The sequence below is a fragment of the Nipponia nippon genome, unplaced genomic scaffold (genome assembly GCF_047370975.1).
Source record: "Nipponia nippon isolate SJK-2023a ecotype South Korea unplaced genomic scaffold, ASM4737097v1 scaffold_4, whole genome shotgun sequence".
NCBI lineage: Eukaryota > Metazoa > Chordata > Aves > Pelecaniformes > Threskiornithidae > Nipponia > Nipponia nippon.
The window spans coordinates 50591848-50610010 of record NW_028262358.1 but is presented as its reverse complement, the minus strand read 5'-3'; the positions used below and the strand labels follow the sequence as shown (position 1 = coordinate 50610010).

Below are 18163 nucleotides of genomic sequence, written 5' to 3'. Positions count from 1 at the left end.
ATCCAATACGCTGCCTCACATCGAGGGTATCTGTAAGTCTTTCACCTCCCAGTCAGAAAGGAAGGTGAAGCCTGGCTGTAGGCCCATGTTTTGGGAAACTCAAGACTTCATCTTCAAACCTTGCAGCACAGAGTTTAGCAGGATACCGCAGGGGGTGCTAAGGCCACATGTCCTCTTCCAAAAATGCCGTTCTACACAGCCACCCTGGCACTATCAGCTCAGCCTTCACTTACAGCATCTCCCTCTGTTTCCCCTCAGCAGACTCCTGTCCTGCATTGTCCCTGACACCAGTGAGCCATACTTTTTCATTTACTGGCACCTATGGATTTGGTTACTGTGGCACTGCAGGTTTCCTGTGAGTACAAAGTGTGCTGGAGGACTGCTGCTCAGGGGGAGCTGAGTTATTCAGCTCAGAAACAAATCAGGCCCTTCATAGAAGGAATAATCCCAGGCCACCTTTCACTCTTTAGCTATTTGTATTCTGTCCTTAAGAGAAAGCCCAGTACTGCTCTTTGCCTGAGATCAAAAAACTCCTCAATAGCTGGCTTCAGTTCCCCCGCCGCTGGGCTCCAGCCACAGAACTGCTCGCAGAAGGGACAGAGAGGAAAGGGCTCTCATCCTTGGGATTTCCCCATCCCATCACCCCTCTGCATCCCGGCAGTGCTGCTGAGGATGAGATGAAGTTGCAGGCTCCTCACCAGCTTTGTAACTCTATTCCCTGACTCACTCTTTTTGCATCCCCTCCCCTTTAGCTCAACTAGGACAAGACTACTGACTGACAAAGAGACACCACGGAAAATTGGTACTTTGTGCAGCTGCAGACTTGCCCAGACCTGATCCCTTCAGCGCTGTGCTCTTTCTTGAAGATTTCTTTCACAAGATGTTGCTTCAACAAGGGGTGACCTTATTGCAAACCATAAGGTCAATAGAGGTTATGCCCATTCACATCGGGAAAAATAGGTTTTACAGCGAAGTGCATTTACTTGCATGTTCAGGATGGGAACATTAGCCTCTATCATACTATTTCTATGACTGGGCCATTGCTTTAAAAGTGAACATTCTCCCATAACCCTATTAATCCTAGGAGCTCGACTGATACAAAGAAGCATGATAAAAAACACTGGTTGGTAATTTAGGAACACTGAGAATAAAACTATTTTAAGATGCCATTTTACTAAGTCAAACTGTAGGCCTGACAACCTTGACAGTGTCCCCTTAAGCATGATCAGCAGCATATTTATAGGCAATTACAGCACAGCTCAGAGCACTTTATAACACACAAGATCAAGGACCCAGGTGCTTAAGCATATGAGTAATACTATGTCATTCAATATACTGCTTAGCTATTTTACTATGCTCAAAAAATGGAATTGAGGTTAAAAAATAGTAACTGCCTCTCTTTTCACCAGATCATATAATTGTGGTCACTGACACTAGGGGCAAGCTAATCAACAGCTTCTAATTGTAATCAATTAAAAGGCACTCTGGGCCAGGTGTTTCAAGAGGTATAAATTAAGCACAGCACTATTAAATGTAACCTGTCTCTACAGAACTGATGTGGTTTGTGCCTTGCTCTGAGGTTTGCTGCTGCTTTCTAGCTCTCTGGCTACCACAAGGTAAGTAGCATCAGTAAAGGACCCTCTGGATAGTTAAATAAGTCATAAGTGCTGGTTTTCTGAGACTGCATGTTTGAGATGTCTCCAGTTTGTCTTGATAAATATGTTAGATAGGTTGGCTGGTGGTTGTTTAGCTTGAAGAATAAAAAGCATGTGGTAACATTGGGGGGGGTGGGGTGGAAAATCTACCTATGGCCTTCTTTGTCTTGCATAATCATCAAAACAGGAATAAAACGGCATCTTTTTAATGATTCATCCCTAAAGCTGTGTAAGGAAGCTCCGTAGCAGGTGTCAGAGCTTTGGGAACTCTGGTGTCTTGTGAATGCTGGTGGGTGCTATAAAGCAGCTGCTGTGCAAGTTGTTGAGCCACTGAATGGCACAACTTGTCCATGTGAAGCTGAGCAGGGACAGAGGTGGCTGCGGCTCCTGCCCAGCTTGGGCCGGGGCTGCCCGGGGGCTCCGGTAGAGAGGCAGAGCCTGGCAGAGGACCGGGCAAGCTGCTGCCAGCACTGGTGGCGGGGAGCCGGTGCCAGGTTTCTCCCTGGTAGCTTTCCAGTGTTTCAAAGAGATGCAGCTAACAAAAGGAGTTTGAAAGAGGCCTCCCAGGAGTCAAATACAAAAGGGCTATGGGAAGCTGTAAGTGGGAGGGAGGGTACAGGACCCTGGCTGGGGGGGGTGGGTGTTTGTGTGTGGAGCGCAGGGAGGTGTAGCTGCAGCCAAGCGGGGCAAAAATAAAAAGCTGAAGCAGACACTATGTGCTTTCCTAATCCTGTCTGGAGACCCTCTGACTTCCAGAAAAGCATTCTGCAGTCTGAGGGGCTCTGCAGGCAGTGGGGCAGTTCACATTTTTCCACTCATCTGTAACATCCTGTGTTTTCTGCTTTAAATAAAAGCAGCGATGTTTGCAGGAACTCTGTACAAAGCCTGTCTGCTTGCAACCGCTCGGAGCTGCTTTGTGCCTCCTGGAGACCGGGAGAGGAAGGTTCATGCCTTGGCAGGACAAGAAGTTCCCTGCACCAGCCCCATAATCCTTCCGGCGCGTGAGGGGAGGAAAGGGGAGCGTGTGTGTCAGGGCATATCTTAGCTGTGTTTGTTCTTGCCTAGCAAATACAGCCTGGGTATGTCTGTGGGGCTCCTTGCTGAGAGCTCTCACCTCCTTAGGACAGTATGTCCAGAGGGAGGAATGGGTCTCCCAGCACCTCTGGGGTGGTGGGTGCCCTCCAGCATGGCTTCTGGTGAGGTGGGTGGAAGCCTGCCTGAGCTGAGGGGGACAATCTGCAGCCTCGGGGAGGAAAGTGTATGTTTCTTGCAAAGCTGGGGGTCAGCTGTGTGCAAGTGTCCCTTTTGCGATGCCAGTTTGGGCATTTATTCCACGAATTGACAAATATTTAATTTTTTTACCAATGCTCAGGAGTTGGGCAGCTAATGAACTGTGTACCCCTTGTAAATCCCTGTGCTGTCTGTACACTGGGGCCGTGGGTGCAGCAGGACCGTGCAGTGTCACTCGGGGCCAGCACGCCCAGCACTGGTGATCACGCCGCTCCCCTCTCTCTGCTTCCCGTTAGCAGTGGAAGGGCCTGATCTCGGCCACCCTGCTGGGGCACTGGCTGGCCAGGTGTGCGCCCCGAGTCCCCTTCCTCCAGCAGAAAGGGAGGGGGAAGGGGATGGCTGCTCAGACTTTTTACCAATAGAGTCCCTCAGGTAGAGCAAAAGCCTCAAGCTACAGAAGAACCTTCCAGGCACCTTTGTGGGGGAGGAAGCGCAGGGTACAGCCATGGCCAGGGGCATTTTTTGGGACTGCACCCTCTGCTGCTGCTGGCCCTGTGGGTGCCTGTGTGCACAGGAGCCTTCTGCATCCACTGTGGTCTGCTGATCCTGGCTGCTGAGGGTGAGAGGGGATAAAAAGGGAACTAATCTTGGTGCTTTACAAATGCTGAAAGAGAAGTTAAATCCCAGCCGCCTTACTCTGCCTTGGTGAGGGTGGGTTAAATGCATTGAGGTAACAGGAAGAAAGGGGGCATCTAAACATAGTGTTGGGTCTTGTATGCCTGCCTCAAGAACTGAGTACAATGTATCCTTAGTTTATTAAGTAATCTAGGCAATCCAAACTTCCTGTGTTCATCTGTATCAGCATTATGTTTTTAAAAAAAATAAAAATCAGACGTTAAGGCTGTTGGAGGGCAGAAGGAGAGCAGCTGGAAGCCAACCTGCTGCCTCAGCCTGCTCCATTCTGGTACAGTGGGAACATGTTGCTCTTGGGTCTCGTCTCTGCATGTCTTCCACCTCTGTGGCCATGTGATACACAACTTGATAGAGATGATTTGGCACCATCATACTTAATGTGACCGCAGATAAATGCACGGGTGCTTTTGGTGGCATACAGCATATTCAAGTGCAGATCTAAGTGTTGCAGCCACTACATCCACACCACTGTAGCTCTGTGCCTCCCATGGAGTCATGCTGACCTGGCATGAAATCGCATTGCTTTCTGACATGGGTAAAGTGATCAAAGAGAACTTGTGGACAAACTGCTCAAAAAACGTTGGGAAGCTCAAGGAGGTGGTCTCCTCACAAGCACATCCTGCTTCCAATGCATACAACAGTGTTGGATTCTGAGGCTCACTGGGTATAGGCCAGACAAAATTAATGCCTGATGTAAAGCAGCTACCTCATGTTGCACACTATTACATTAATTGGAGCAGGGGGGCTGGCTTTAAATCTGTGGTCCATCCAACTCTGTATTAGATTTCAATTTCTGTTTTCTGGGTGTAATTCCTAAGTCCTTCCCTAAGGAGCAATTACCAAAAAGCAGCTCGACTTACCTAATTCCCTGCTCCTAGGGCTGGAGTGATATCCCCGCACCTTGCCATCTGCATCTCATGCATTAGTCCCATTACTTCATTTTTGTGTGTTCTCACTTCCCGCTTCTCCTGGGTCCCTGTGCTGCGCCGAGCTGGAAGAGATGCTGAGGAAGCCAGGCGGTAGAGGGGCAGCTGATGAGAAGAGTGCAGCAGGGACTAGCTATTCCAGCAAAGGCTTTTCCTTTGCAGTTTATGTTTTGGAAAATGTGAGTTTTGGGGAACTTGCCTCTCTTTCACCCCAGAGCTGCTCCCTGGGCAGTAGCTGAGGCAAAACACTTCTGGAAAAAGTCCTCTCCCTTTCTCCTCCTGCATAATGCTGTGGTGTATTGGGAGAAATATATCAGCTCTGCTGCAGGATGGGAGTGAAAGCAAATGGTGGGAAGCTCTTGGCTCGTGAGTGCTGAGAGGCTGTGTTTATCCAGCTTTTTGGGCTCCTGAAGCTGTGCATCCCAACCCCCTGCCTCTCTGGGCCACCATTTGTCCCCCCAGCTACTACCTGGGTCTTTTCTGTGGCTGGGGGTTTTCTGTGGTGGAGCCTTTCTAGGCTCTGCTCATGTGAAGGGCTGGACAGGTGCCCCAGTGCTGCGATATTGGGAAGCCTGGGACTTTCCCCCCTTGCTTCCTATGTGACTTTCAAGGTGTGCTTTGAGGAGCTGCTGCTGCTGGTGGGGAGGAGTGCTTTTTCTGCAGTCATATTCTCCTCCAGGTGCTACCATTTCTGCCCCAACCTGCCCACAGCAACACCCAGTCTTGGTGGACTGGATGTTGTCACCATCGTAGCTAGGATATCATCAGGTCGCAGAGCTGAGCCTGGCTCCTCCTGGCCAGCAGTGCAACCTGCCGGACCTTTCCCTCTTTTCCCCATAGGGGCTGATGCAGCTGCTGTTGGTGGTGTTGCCCCAGAGCTGGAGCAAACCTGTTCCTGGACATGTTCTGGGCGGGAGAACCCTGCGGTGGGTGGTCTGCAATTCCCCACCTCTTTGGAAAGCAACTAAATTCTTTCTGAGAAAAAAAAAAAAAAAAATCTAATAGTACCTGGCAGAAATAGTGCTTTAAATCCACTACTGTAAGTCCAAAGATAAAACCCCGATCTCTTTCAGAACGTTCTTGGTGCAGGGAAGGGAGAGTACTTGGAAGCCTGCGTTCAGCCCCACATTTCACAGTGTGTGTTTTATTCCTCAGCTATTCACTGGAAGAACTCCATGCATGAAACTTTTTTATTAACACTGAATCATTTATGTCTGTTACAAAGGAAGAAATTGCTACTGCACTGCCTCAAGAATCAAAGTAAGGGGAACATCTGCTCTAAACTTCTTGCATCCAATTATTGCTTGCTATGCATTATTACTTATGGGAGTAATGTGACTAAATTAAAGCTTTTTTTTCTTGTGCCTGTTTTTATGCATTGCTTTGGTATAAAATGTGTGGCTTGCTTAAAATCAACCTACAGCTAAAACTATGTCCGCATAGAGCCGAGCCCACGTGTACTTTGATGCAATTAAGGGCACAATTGGAGCATTCTGAAAGATTGCCTTTAAAAGGCCTTTTGTTCACTCCCCCATAGGGGCTGGGTGTACAAGCACGTAAAAATGCGACATTAAGGAAAAAACCCTCTATGAAGAATTCTGTAGACACAAAGCGATGTTTTCTGTAGCTCAGCAGCTGTCTGTATTCAAAGGCAGGGCAATGACTTGTGTTGTGAGGGTGATGATAGTTTTGATAGGAATCCCCCGCATCACAAGAATGTTTCTAACGAAGGAGGAAAAACCCACTAGAAACATTCCAGGGCTGCAAACCTACAAGCCACTGAAACCAGCATCTGAGCTGCTCTGCAAAGACGACAGCAGCAAATCCAGCTCCTTCTGCAGGAGGCAGAGAGAGTTAGCAGTTATTTTTCCTTTCCTTCCTTTCTGAAGTGCATGCAGTCTTACTGATGAGCTTAATTGATTGAAAAATATCTGGAAAATAAAGCTCTTGAACTTGCATGCCTAGAAACCTACCAGCATCACGTGCATAGCAAAGGCCACATATCTCACAAAATACCACAACATTTCACAAAGGAGGTTTAAGAGCTCCAATTGAAAAAAGCTTTCTCTGTGAAATATCTTTATGGATCTACAAAGCAGTTAAACCCTCCTTGGGAAAAAAAAGTGTACATCTCTTACAGTGCAGCAGCAGTGTAACTACCACTGAGGCCTCATTAATAAGGTTTCTCCCTTATCAGTAGAAGGAAAAAATAAATCCTCATCACAGAAAAGAAATTTAAACTACTAAATTCTGACCGTTTGCTTTTAAATACTACGTATATATAAAAAAACCCTGTGTAACAGTGCTCTGGCCTTCTTTAACAGACGGATCCTGTTACTTAAAGCCAGTAATGACAATAACAGGGCCTAAATAAACTCAATAAGACCCTTTTCTATCAATAATTTTGTTACTGACATAGTGCAGGATTGGTTTTTGTGGTCTGTGTTATAGCAGCTTTTAATTATAAGACAATTTGGGTACCACATGCAGTAGGAAAATTGGGCAGTTGCAAACCCTGCCGTGTTCCTTCATACGTACTGTAATAGTTGGGGTTTTTTTTCTCCTTAAAGAAAGAAAAATAGTATTCCTCTGTTTTCAGTGGGTTTTTTTAAAGCTTTTATTCTTTGAGCATTTTTCAGCTCCCAGGATGATGGTTGCATTGTCTCGCTCAACAGCTTCCCTTCATACCCACAAATATTTCCAGCTTTTTATTACCAGCATGTAGCATTGCACTGTCTTTTCATGTCTCCCATATTGTTATAATTATGTTTGGGGAATGGAGATGGATGGTGTGTTGAGTGTGAGTTTGGTTTCCCCACAGCCCTTGCTCATGGCTGTTTTCTATAATTTGATCAATAGAAGGCAGTTGTACAAACAGTAGTTTTTAATTTCCAGTTTTCAGTTTCAAGTTTCTCATGAAAATTTAAATGTTTTTCTTAAATTATACAGCAGAGTTTCATTTGCTTTGTCTGAGACATCTCATGATGTTTGCCTCCCTCTCCATCCTGTGAAACCGCAGGGCCAACCCTCCTGGGCTGCCTGGTCCATGGGGAGATGCGCACCCTCTATCCCGAAGGCTCAGGGAAGTGACTGCTCCTTCATAAATGTTCCCACATAAACCTCAAAGGGCAGATGGTGCCACTGAGGTGCAGAAAGGTCTGGAAACTTGGCTGGGGGTCAGGTGAAATGAGCTGTGCCCCCAACCTGGGGCTGAGCTTGTGAACCAAGGGTGGGAGATGCACTCAAAGCCGTGGTGTCCAAGGAGGTCAGTGAAAAGACCCTTTCCCAGCAGCAATGGGGGCGTTTAGCGGCCATGTCACCCAGCTGCGCATGGCCCTGGTGGTGGCCAAGTGCCTGCTGAGCCCAGTCCTGCAGCACCCACCAACTGGTTCCTGGCAAAAGCAGGCTCTTGATGTGCACCGAGCTGCCAAAGTCTCTGCACATCTGCTTCCTTCCTGCCATGGCAGATGGTGGCCGCAGCCGGGAAATGCAGCCGGCAATTGGCATCGGCCAGGCTTGGCGGCTGGGAGGAGGAGGAGGCACCAGGGCAAGGGTTTGAACACAGTGATCTTTTTTTCAAGGCAGATGCCTTTGCTGCTTCTCTCGGCTAGCTTTGCTCCAGGCAAGAACAGGAACGATGTATATACTGCAGATACAAAGGGACTGGGGAAGAGCTGTGACCGCTCACTCCTAATGCTCGGCAAAAGCCCATTTTCTCTTGTACTCCTCGGTGGATGTGGTGCAGCATTACAGCTGGCACGGCGGACCACCGCAGAGCCCTCTTCCCTGGGGTTGGTGGCTCCCCAGGGACAGCCAGCTGAAACCTGAAGTGCTGCCGCACAGCCGGGAAGTGTTGCTATTTCTGCTTTTAGCTGAGCAAACTGAAGTCACACAGAAAATGTGTGTTAGAGCAGAGGATGAAACCCAGTCGCTTGCCCTAACAACTGCTGATGCCGTTCTGGTGCCAGACCTCCTCCTCGCTTCTTGGTCTCAACGAGAGTAAAATGGGGAAGCGATGCCGTGTGACTGCTCTGGTTTCAGTTCAGCACACACACAGCCAGCTGTAGCTGTACACAGCAGCCTTTGCAGCTAGATATTGCCTGTCTTCGCCTTCAGATGGGCCTTAATGAAGTCAAAGGGACTATTTGTATGAAAAAGGAGAGCAGGAGCTGGCCCCTGACCTTACCTTAAACTTATGTGGTTGCTATATAGTAGATTGCATGGGGCTTTTTTCTGGATAATTTGTTTTCTACCCCAAGCAGTGCTTTAGAAGGACCGTACTTGCATTTTAACCATATCTTCATCTTATTGCTATGGGTCATTTCAGTTTGCTTCTCTGTGTTGCTTTGTTTTGTGCACTTTTAATCTGTTTTACTCATTAGCTCTTAACCTGCATTTTTCTGTCTAAATGACTTTCTACAGAAAATGTCAGCAGGCTGGGAAGCTCTGTCTTTTACGTCATGTTATGATTTGATATAAAAGTAGCATGCACCTTGATTTAAAGACTGGCCAAGGTTAAAATCAGTGATATGATCTATTTGTTTAGGAATTTATACAAAACTGCCGCTATCAGACAATAATAAGAATAATGAAATTTGCTGTGGAAGGCATTTCTTTTTTTACTGTGAACTTTATGCCTGTTCACTTATTTCAGTAAATGCCCAATAAAAGCGCAATAAATCCCATGTCATAAAAGCACATGTAGAGGGTTTGCACTACAGGCTTTGCCGCTGCCTGACTTGCCTGCCGCCTGTGGTACCAGCCTCCCCACAGTGCCTAGGGCTGCCTTTTGGGACCTCCCCACCATGTGCCTGGAAAAACCCGTCTTGCCAGCAGCACATAATGCCCAAGCGTCCCTGCTGCGGGCTGCCCGCTCTGATGCCATGCTTGAAGGATGGAGGAAAATAACGTAACTGCAAAAAATGGGGGCGACTGATGCCCAAAGGTGTCTGGGAAGGGAGTGAGGCAGAGACTGCATCCCCTGGGGAGAGGGGGGAGGAGTAGAGTGAGGGCTGTGCTCCCCTGGCCGTGGGGAAGGGCTGCAAGGAGGCGTGCGCGGCACGCTGGGGTCAGCCTGCTTCACATCACAGGTAAACGTGGAATTTGTGAATGAAACTAAATTGAGGGGGGAACAAACTTTGTGTTAGCAGCTGCTTGTACTGAAATAGGTAATAACCCTTAAACTTGAATTTAACAGGGAAACATTAAACTGTATGTTTATGGCTTATTCTTTCTCTCCTATAAAACCCAATTCAAATAGCAGAAATGGGAAGAAAAAAAAACCCAGATAAATTAAGGCTGAACCAAGCTGAAAATAACTCACCTGTTAGACCGACTGTAACCTTGCATCTGTGATACCAGGAATGTTGCAGGACACCTCAGCAAGGGGGGATGCAATCACCCGTGCACAGGCAGGGAGATGATAGGGACCACCTCAAAGTCCCCATTTCTGCTAGAGCCACTTTGTGTCTGCACCTTCCTGACCGGCACAACTGCTTCTGCCAAAACTTCCCGGGGATAAAGACACAGTGTCCCCTCCAGCCCCAGCTGGAAGAGCAGCCTCTCTTGAACAAGATTAATAGGTCAAACCCCCAAATCTTAAATCCCATACAGGAACCCAGAAGTGACTGCTCATGGGCTTTGCCTGCTGAACTGAGAGCTAGCACGTTGCGGGGTGGGATGTGCCGTATGGATGGGGACATCCTGCTGCAGAGGAAATGAGAGCTTGGCCTGTGGCGCAAGCCCTGGTGCAGCGTTTGCCCTTATGGCCAGTACCTGGCTCCTGCGCTGCTTTCTGTGGGTTTTGTCCCTACCCTTTGAGGGCAAAATGCAGAGCCCTCTTCTCTTGCCCACACCAGGTTGCGGTCGTGTCTTGCTTTCTCCACTGCCTTGCTAACCCTGATTTATAGCTGTGCACAGAAGAGCAGAACCAGCCTTCCTAGTAGGTCACAGTCATTCTCTAGCTCAGTCCTATGTTTATATGATTTTTGATCATGTTTTCCTTGAGCTGAATGATGATCTAGTGCTGCTGCCTGAGTCAGTAATGAAAGCAGCCTTTCGGACACCAGAAACAGCAGTTAAGTGCTGCTGAGGAGGCGGCTGGTACACAGACCCTGTAAGTTAGGCTTTGTCTCCCTGTCTGATGTCCTGTTTGGGATCCAGGTGGAGAGTCCTCCACTGGACCACTCCATAGTGCCGAAAGAGAAATATACAGCTGCTGTTTCAAGGGGATGGATCTGAGCTGACCTGCAGCTGGGAAAAAATGTCCTGGCAAAGCATGTCTCAGCGAATGGTCTTCCTGCCAGGCCCTGGAGAGGCAGCAGAAAAACTGCTCTCCCGGCAACTGCTGCTCAGATCCAGCAACCTGGAGATCCCAGTCCCAGCCTGTCTCCTCCTCTTCTCTCTGTGGTGTGTAGCTCAGCACACCAGCATGTGCTGAGAAATGCCTCTGAGCAGGAACACAGCCCACTGCGAGCAGGAAAAATGGAGCTGAGCTCCTGTGAAATGAAGGTTTGCAGGGAAGAGCTGAAGAGGCAACGTGAGCATAGGAGGAAGCGCTCAACATCACGGGGCTGAAGGATTGAGAGGTTTTGCTCCGTTAAGAGGAAAGTGAAAAAAGCTAGTGAGAAAAGGAGCAAATGCTCTGGGAGGAGAGGGAAGAGACCAGTAGTGTATGGGAGGAGAAAGGCAGCAGGGGGCAGAAGGTCAAGGCAAGGAAGATTGATGGTGGGGAAGAAGGAGGAAGATGCAAATTAACTAAAGAGCAAAGAAAAATAGGTATCCCTGTGGTAGGTGGACACAGGTGACTGAGGAGGAGGCAAAACTCTTATTGTGCTTTCTCTGCTCTGACAGGAGGACGTGGCTGCTAGACCTCCTGCTCAGACAATACCCTCGGAGCTGCCCACCCGCTCCTCCCGGAGGTACTGATCCTGAGCTTGTACTGTGGGACACCACGGTGCTGAAGACATTAAGTGCATAAAATTGTGATACAAGACAAATAGATACTTATCCCTGTGTAGGAAAGAGAATGCCGCTTAAATATTTAATCATGTTTTGGTTTACAATAGTTTAATGGTGTTAAAGCATCTAATACATGCTCACAAAAAAAATCAGCATTTTAAAGCTATAAATTGTTCTGGTTGATTCCCCCCCCCCCTAGATAAAAGTAACCATTTGACAACAGGGTCCCTCAAACGATTCAGCCCATGGTAGGCTCATTACAAGCTAACATATTCTCTCACACGTCTGAACCAAACCACTGAGAAAGTAATAAGTGATCATTCATAGACACAGACTGGTAGCTAATAGCATCCTCGCTTACCTTCTAAACACTGAGCACAGTTAAAATAAATTCAGGATCTATGCATGCGGAAAACTCGATTGCAGTCATATCGGAGATGAACCAAAAATGGAAGCATTCAGAATTGCTAGCGTAAAATCCAAATAATGACCTATAATAGCTGTCAGCCTGAGAGGACGACGCATCCCCTGTAATCATCTTAAAGGGACTTTGACAATGTGCTCAGGGCTCACACCCCAAGTAGATGTGCTATACAACTGAGTGCTCAAGCTAGGTAGGAAAGCCTCTCCCAGCAAGGCCTCAGAAGCCGTGTGTTGTTTCCTTTTTCTAGACGTGTCTGGGCTTCAGCCCCTGTTGTGTTACTGGAGAAATATGCCAATGCATCTACTGGATGGGAAGAGTATGGTGGAAAGCCAGATGAAGGTGGATATGCCACTCTGTGTTCCTCTACTGAGGCTGTCAAGGCTTCCAGGGCCTGTTTAAACAGGGAAATATTTTAGAGGTCTATTTTTTAAATTTTTTAAAAAATTATTTAAAAAAACAAACAAACAGGTAAAGAAAGGCCTATGTACACCTTGCAGATTCCTTAGACTGTGGTAGATGCTGCAAGTCACTGGCATTTTGGAAACTAGCCCTTCAAACTTGTCACGCTTGGCCTGTGATGGCTTCTTTCCACGGGGCAGCAGCATGGACGTGCTGCGGGTGCGTTACATGGGTACGCCCCAGGTAGCCAGGCAAAATAAGAGAGCTGTCACAAGTTCTGCAGTGCATGGAAATGACGATTTTATGGGTAATACTATATGGTGATTTATTAAAAGCTGTGATCCTCCAGCAGCTTTTACTATATCATCATAAACCAACACTCCTGTATAGTACATTAAGCTGGGTAATTCTGTTAGTTCTTCGCTGGGGCTGGCAAAAGTATAGTTAAGGTTGCTTCCTGTGGGCTGGTGAGCCGAAAATGTTGTTACTCTGAACAGATCATCAAGAGGGGGGAAAAGCCACCTGGTCAGCACAACGTGGATGTTTTGCAGGGCAAGGGAACCCAGTACGGAAGGGAAAATCCAGCTGTCGGCCACATCGGTCAGTGCCAGTGGCTTACTCACCTGGGGTGACTCTGCTTTCAACATCAGTGAAAATAATGGCACGATTTGTCTTTCTGGGTTTAATGAGGAGGGCAGGTAATTGGAGCTCATTGGTTCCTGCCCCTGCCCTGCTATTGACTTGCTGTGGGACGTTGGGGTTGGAGCTTGACCTCTTTATGCCCTAATTTTCCCTTCAATAGGATGGGAATACGAGCTGCTTTGTTGAGGTGTTGTGATGCTCTGTTAATTGAGGGAACATGCCAAATGCATTAAACCCAGTGAAAACTGTATTCAGCCTGCAGTGTTATTAGGATGTATACAAGTCTGCATTTTGGGAAATGTTTAAATTCCACCTCTTAAATATCCTTTGCAAATGGAACTTGCAAAAAAGCAGGGCAAGTGCTGCTAACAGAGCTTTGCCACACACTGTCAAGTGCTTATAAACGCTATTTATAGCTACAGTTAAAGATTCAGATATGCAAGTACTCCATTAAAAGACCACTTTAATGAGCCCTTAGAGAAAATATCTCACAAAGCCTTTTGAGCTCGTAACTGCTCAGTTGTGCACGGCTTCTTGCTTGTTAACATTCATAAAATATAAATACTGTATAGTAAACACCAGCACTTTGTGGATTGCAGTGACTTATCTCACCATCAACAACGTAACTTATGCACATGGAGAGGCAGCAGCATCGGTGGGGTGGCAGAGCTCGGCTGCAGGCTGTCAGTCTGCACCAGTCGCTCACACGCCGCCTTATCTGGGGGCCTTTCTTTCCCATGCGAAGTTGAGTGTCAGATTGACTCGCAGGTCACTATCTGTGAGTATAATTTCAGAGAGAACAATCAAACCTATTAGCTGAGAGTGGCAGAGCTGGGCCTTCTTGCAACCGCAGCTCCAGAGTGTGGCAGGTATTCAGAGCAAAATCTAATAGATAAAAGTCACGGGAGATTTTTTTTTCCTTTGACATAAGCTAAGTGATGAGAAGTGTCATTCGAGACAGAAAAAAGTTGCTATATTTGATTTGTCATTATTTCTTCGTTGTCCTTTCCTGTCTGCAATTATGCAGTTCCCATTTTCTCGTTCTTTCCTCTCATGGAATTCCATATTTTAGGTTGTGATGGATGCTCTTGCTTAAACGGTTTTGATATATGTTTTATCTGCAATTGCTTTATCAAGTCTGCATTGTGTAAACAAACACCACTTGAGCCCATTTAAGAATAATTCTCTGTAACCTTTAATACTGCATTTCCATCCATCCGCGTGTCACAAAGCGCTTGAGCACTGAAGACAGTTTCTGTTTTTATATCTGACTCTCTGCAAGCCGAAGAAACTGAGGTAGGTGTCATGGTTTAACCTCAGCTGGCAACTAAGCACCACCCAGCTGCTTGCTCACTCCTCAATGGTGGGATGGGCGAGAGAATCGGAAGAGTAAAAGTGAGAAAACTCATGCGTTGAGATAAAGACAGTTTAGTAGGTAAAGCAAAAGCCGCACACGCGAGCAAAGCAAAGTAAGGAATTAATTCCCTACTTCCCATGGGCAGGCAGGTGTGCAGCCATCTCCAGGAAAGCAGGGCTCCATCAGGCATAACGGTTACTTGGGAAGACAAACGCCATCACTCTGAACGTCCCCCCCTTTCCTTCTTCTTCCCTCAGTTTATATACTGAGCATGACGCCATACAGTATGGAATAGCCCTGTGGCCAGTCTGGGTCAGCTGCCCCGGCTGTGCCCCCTCTCAGCTTCTTGTGCACCTGGCAGGGCACGGGAAGCTGAAAAGTTCTTGACTGGTATAAACACTACTTAGCAACAACTAAAACATCAGTGTGTTATCAACGCTATTCTCACACGAAATCCAAAACGCAGCACTATACCAGCTACTAAGAAGAAAATAAACTCTATCCCACCTGAAACCAGGACAGCAGGGAAAGATGAAGTGACTGGTTGGATGCTGTTTGCTGGCACTTGTTAACAACCAATCTATGTCCTTTTCTTTGTGCTTTTGGTCCCGTTGCCTTTCAAGCAGAAGGTGCACTCCTGGAAGGAACATTTCTACTCCCAAAATGAAAAATAAGGACAGCAGGCTTTAAAAAGCTTCAGGGCAGTTCTTACTGTTCAAATGTGTCATTGATTTCAATAGTGCATTAGCAGGCTTGTTAAGCAGGATCTAGAGTGCTTTCATGGCGGTGAGTACCTGATTGTTCAAAATATTATCATCTTATTGTAACAGCAAACCGGCTAGTGCCATAAACTGCCTGGCGCTGTGACTGCTGCGTGATTACCGAGTGCCTGACAAAACAGGGTCATTTGCAATCAACTGGCGATGTACGCGGAGGCAGGGCTGTGGCACCAGGACGGACTGCCTTCCTCCTGCTCTGCTCATTAATTTCCCTTTATCTGCCTCGGTCTGTCTGTCTCATGTCCTGTGTGTGAGCTCCCGCTGAATCCCTCACCCTGAGCACCGCTGCATTTCTGCCCATCTGTAGGTGAGGCTTGGACGTCACCTGTGCCAATAACCTGGGAGACAGCAAGAAAAATCCCATGGCCCAAGGGGTGGCCTGCTACGCTGGGAGGCCTGGGTGGCCTTCCCCTGGCCTGGCTTGGGGAGCTGGCCCCGTGTGCAGCGAGCTGGTGGTCCTGGTCTCAGGGCAGTCAATGGGGATGGAGTCAGTGCATCAGCTGGCCAGATGGACATCTCTCTGTTAAGATGAGGTGAATCTCTTTCTTGACTTCACTGGCTGTGCAGACTGATCTCCACTAACTAAAAGGGGAGCACAATCCCTGGTTTTCAGGTTCCTGTTCAAATACGTGGGAAAATCTTATGGTGTGGAACAGCTTTAACAGCAAAGATTGAGAGAAATTCAGTCCGGAGTGCCTGTATCACATGTTCCTCCGTGTGTCGTCAGATAAACCCCTTGTGGAGCTGTGGATGAGAAAGCCACCAAGAACAGGCTGTACCCTGACTTAAGAGTTTTGGTCAGCCACGGGTGGCCTGCAGCCCTGAACATGAGCACGCGCAGGCACGGCCGGGGTGGGCTTCCCCTTTGGGCTGTGTTGGCGGCGAGCATGCATCCTCAGGGAGCGGGCAGGAGAGCAAAGGCTGGGGAAATGGTGGAGGGGACTTTAGTTTTGTAACCCACCATCTCAGCACCAGCAGGGATTTTGTGTCTGTCTGGGCAGAAATGGCTCTGTGGGATTTCAGCAGTGGAAGTATTAGGATATGTGAGTCTTATGGTCTTCCAGGAACAGCTGGCATGGAGCAGCGGGGCTGGGGGCCTACAACAGCGGCTGCTTCTTACATCCACTGGGGACTGAGTGTTTAGGAGGTTCATCTCCTCATTTTTTGCATCTGTGTAGGAATCAAATTCCCACTGTTGAGGAATTAAATACTTTAAACCGCTACAAAGCAAAAGGGTCATATCCACGTCCTCCATGCTTTAGATGGTGTGGGAAAACAAAGAAAGCTGAAAAAAAAACTGCTGTCAGAGTCCAAGGGCTGCCTTGCTGGAAATGATCTCAGCTGCAGGCTGGCCCAGCCTTCAGCTGTGTTAATTAAGTACATATACATTAAGCTTCTGTGTGACAGCAAAGGGGAAGATGAGAGGGAATTATGTGGGCATGAGGAATGAACAAAATGGTGCTGGTGGAGGCAGGACCTGTGTGTAGATCAAGGGGGCTGGAAAGCATTAGAAAATGGGAAGCTTCTGAAAGGAAAGCAACCAGGCTTCTGAAAAAAGGAATAGCTTAAAGAATCAGAAAACTGTTTCTATTTTCAGCTGAATTAGAGTCAGGCACTTCAGTGCACTCACAAATGTGGATCTTAACTTCTGTACATTGGTTTCCTCTCCATAAAATGTAAACAATAACACTTTCTTTACTCACAGGGTAGTGTGAAAACAAGCTCGTTCATATCTGGGAAGCACTCATGCTACATGGGAACTATAGCAAAGATTATGAATATACAGTTAAAGATGTGGGCTTGCATTGTGGCACTTGGCATCTGCCCAGCTACACTATGCATCATGCAGAAGGGCTAACAGAGGAGGATACGAAAACACAGGCCTGAGAAACACAGTTCTGAGAACAGGAACTTGTGACTCCCCAAAATTAGAAGTGCAAAAGCTTTGAACTCACAGAAAACACTGAGAGAGGCATATGTATTCTTAAACACACGGCAAAAGACAGTGAAGAGGTAGGATACGGTGGGGAAATACTTAAAGGTATAGTCCACGGAGTTCAAGAAATCTGTATACCATTGAAAAATAAATCTACTTGGAGTAGAAATGACCATTGCGGATGACCAGGGAAATACAAAGACCAATAAAGAGAGAAGAATATGAGAGCTATAAATCAGCCGGGTCAGCGCTGCAGGAATGGACACAAGAGCCTATTGTGAAAGAAGAATGCAAGAAAATGATCCGAAAAGCTGAGACAGGAAAAGAAGATGGGAGAAGATGTGAACACAATCAAAGTTTTTATAAATTTGGTATACAGGAAGCCGAAGGTTACTCAGAGAGACAGCCATCACCCTCCTGAGCAATGGGGAGGCTACCTTGACAAAAAGGGGGATATTGCCAGGAAAGTGAATTACTACTTGTACCTCAGTATTCAGCAGGGAGAGGTGGAAAGTCTGTCACAATTTCTATACATTTTCCAAGGACAGAAAATAAACAATCATTAACTGTAAAGGCTACCAGAGAATTAAGCAACTGAATAAACCCACCAAAATAAAGAACTATTAAAAAAAAGGGTTGTTTACTTCTCAGATTTATTTTAAAAAATAGATGCCAAAGGAATGAAATCAGCAGGGAAACTTAAGCTGGCAATGGGAGAGGTACCTGGGAATTTAAGAATAACCATTGTTGCATCCTAGACTTTTAAAGGAGAATAATGGGGGAAGAAGTGTCTAAGAGGTCCAGGGAGCACTCAAGACAGCTGGTTATCCTTACTAGAAAGAGATACAACTGGAAACCAGTTCTTTTACTTCATTAAATAAAAAAAAGAGGGAGTTAAGAGGAAGAAAAAATGGATTTCAGCATCCTCAGATTTCAAGAGTACAGGGATTTGCTGCTCCATGAGACATCACTATGTAAGATGGGAGGTATGGGACTGTGTATCTAGATGCTGGGCTTGATTACAGAATCCAGGTGGTGATAAAAAAATATGTAGAGATTGTTTATGGTAAAGGTGGATAATGGAGTGAGATGCTTCTCTGCTGAACTCTCTTAGCACTGTACAGCTGTCGCTTGGAAGAAAGACCACAAGAAAGTGAGGACA

At 46.9% G+C, this 18163-nt stretch overlaps 1 long non-coding RNA gene across 1 annotated transcript; it reads left to right on the top strand.

The window, feature by feature from the left end:
- The first annotated feature begins 1557 nt into the window (after nt 1-1557).
- LOC148053300 (uncharacterized) lies at nt 1558-17599 on the top strand. Its single transcript, XR_015708765.1, has 3 exons — nt 1558-1616; nt 15373-15598; nt 16771-17599. It is a non-coding gene; the product is annotated as an uncharacterized LOC148053300 (long non-coding RNA).
- The last annotated feature ends 564 nt before the right edge of the window (nt 17600-18163 follow it).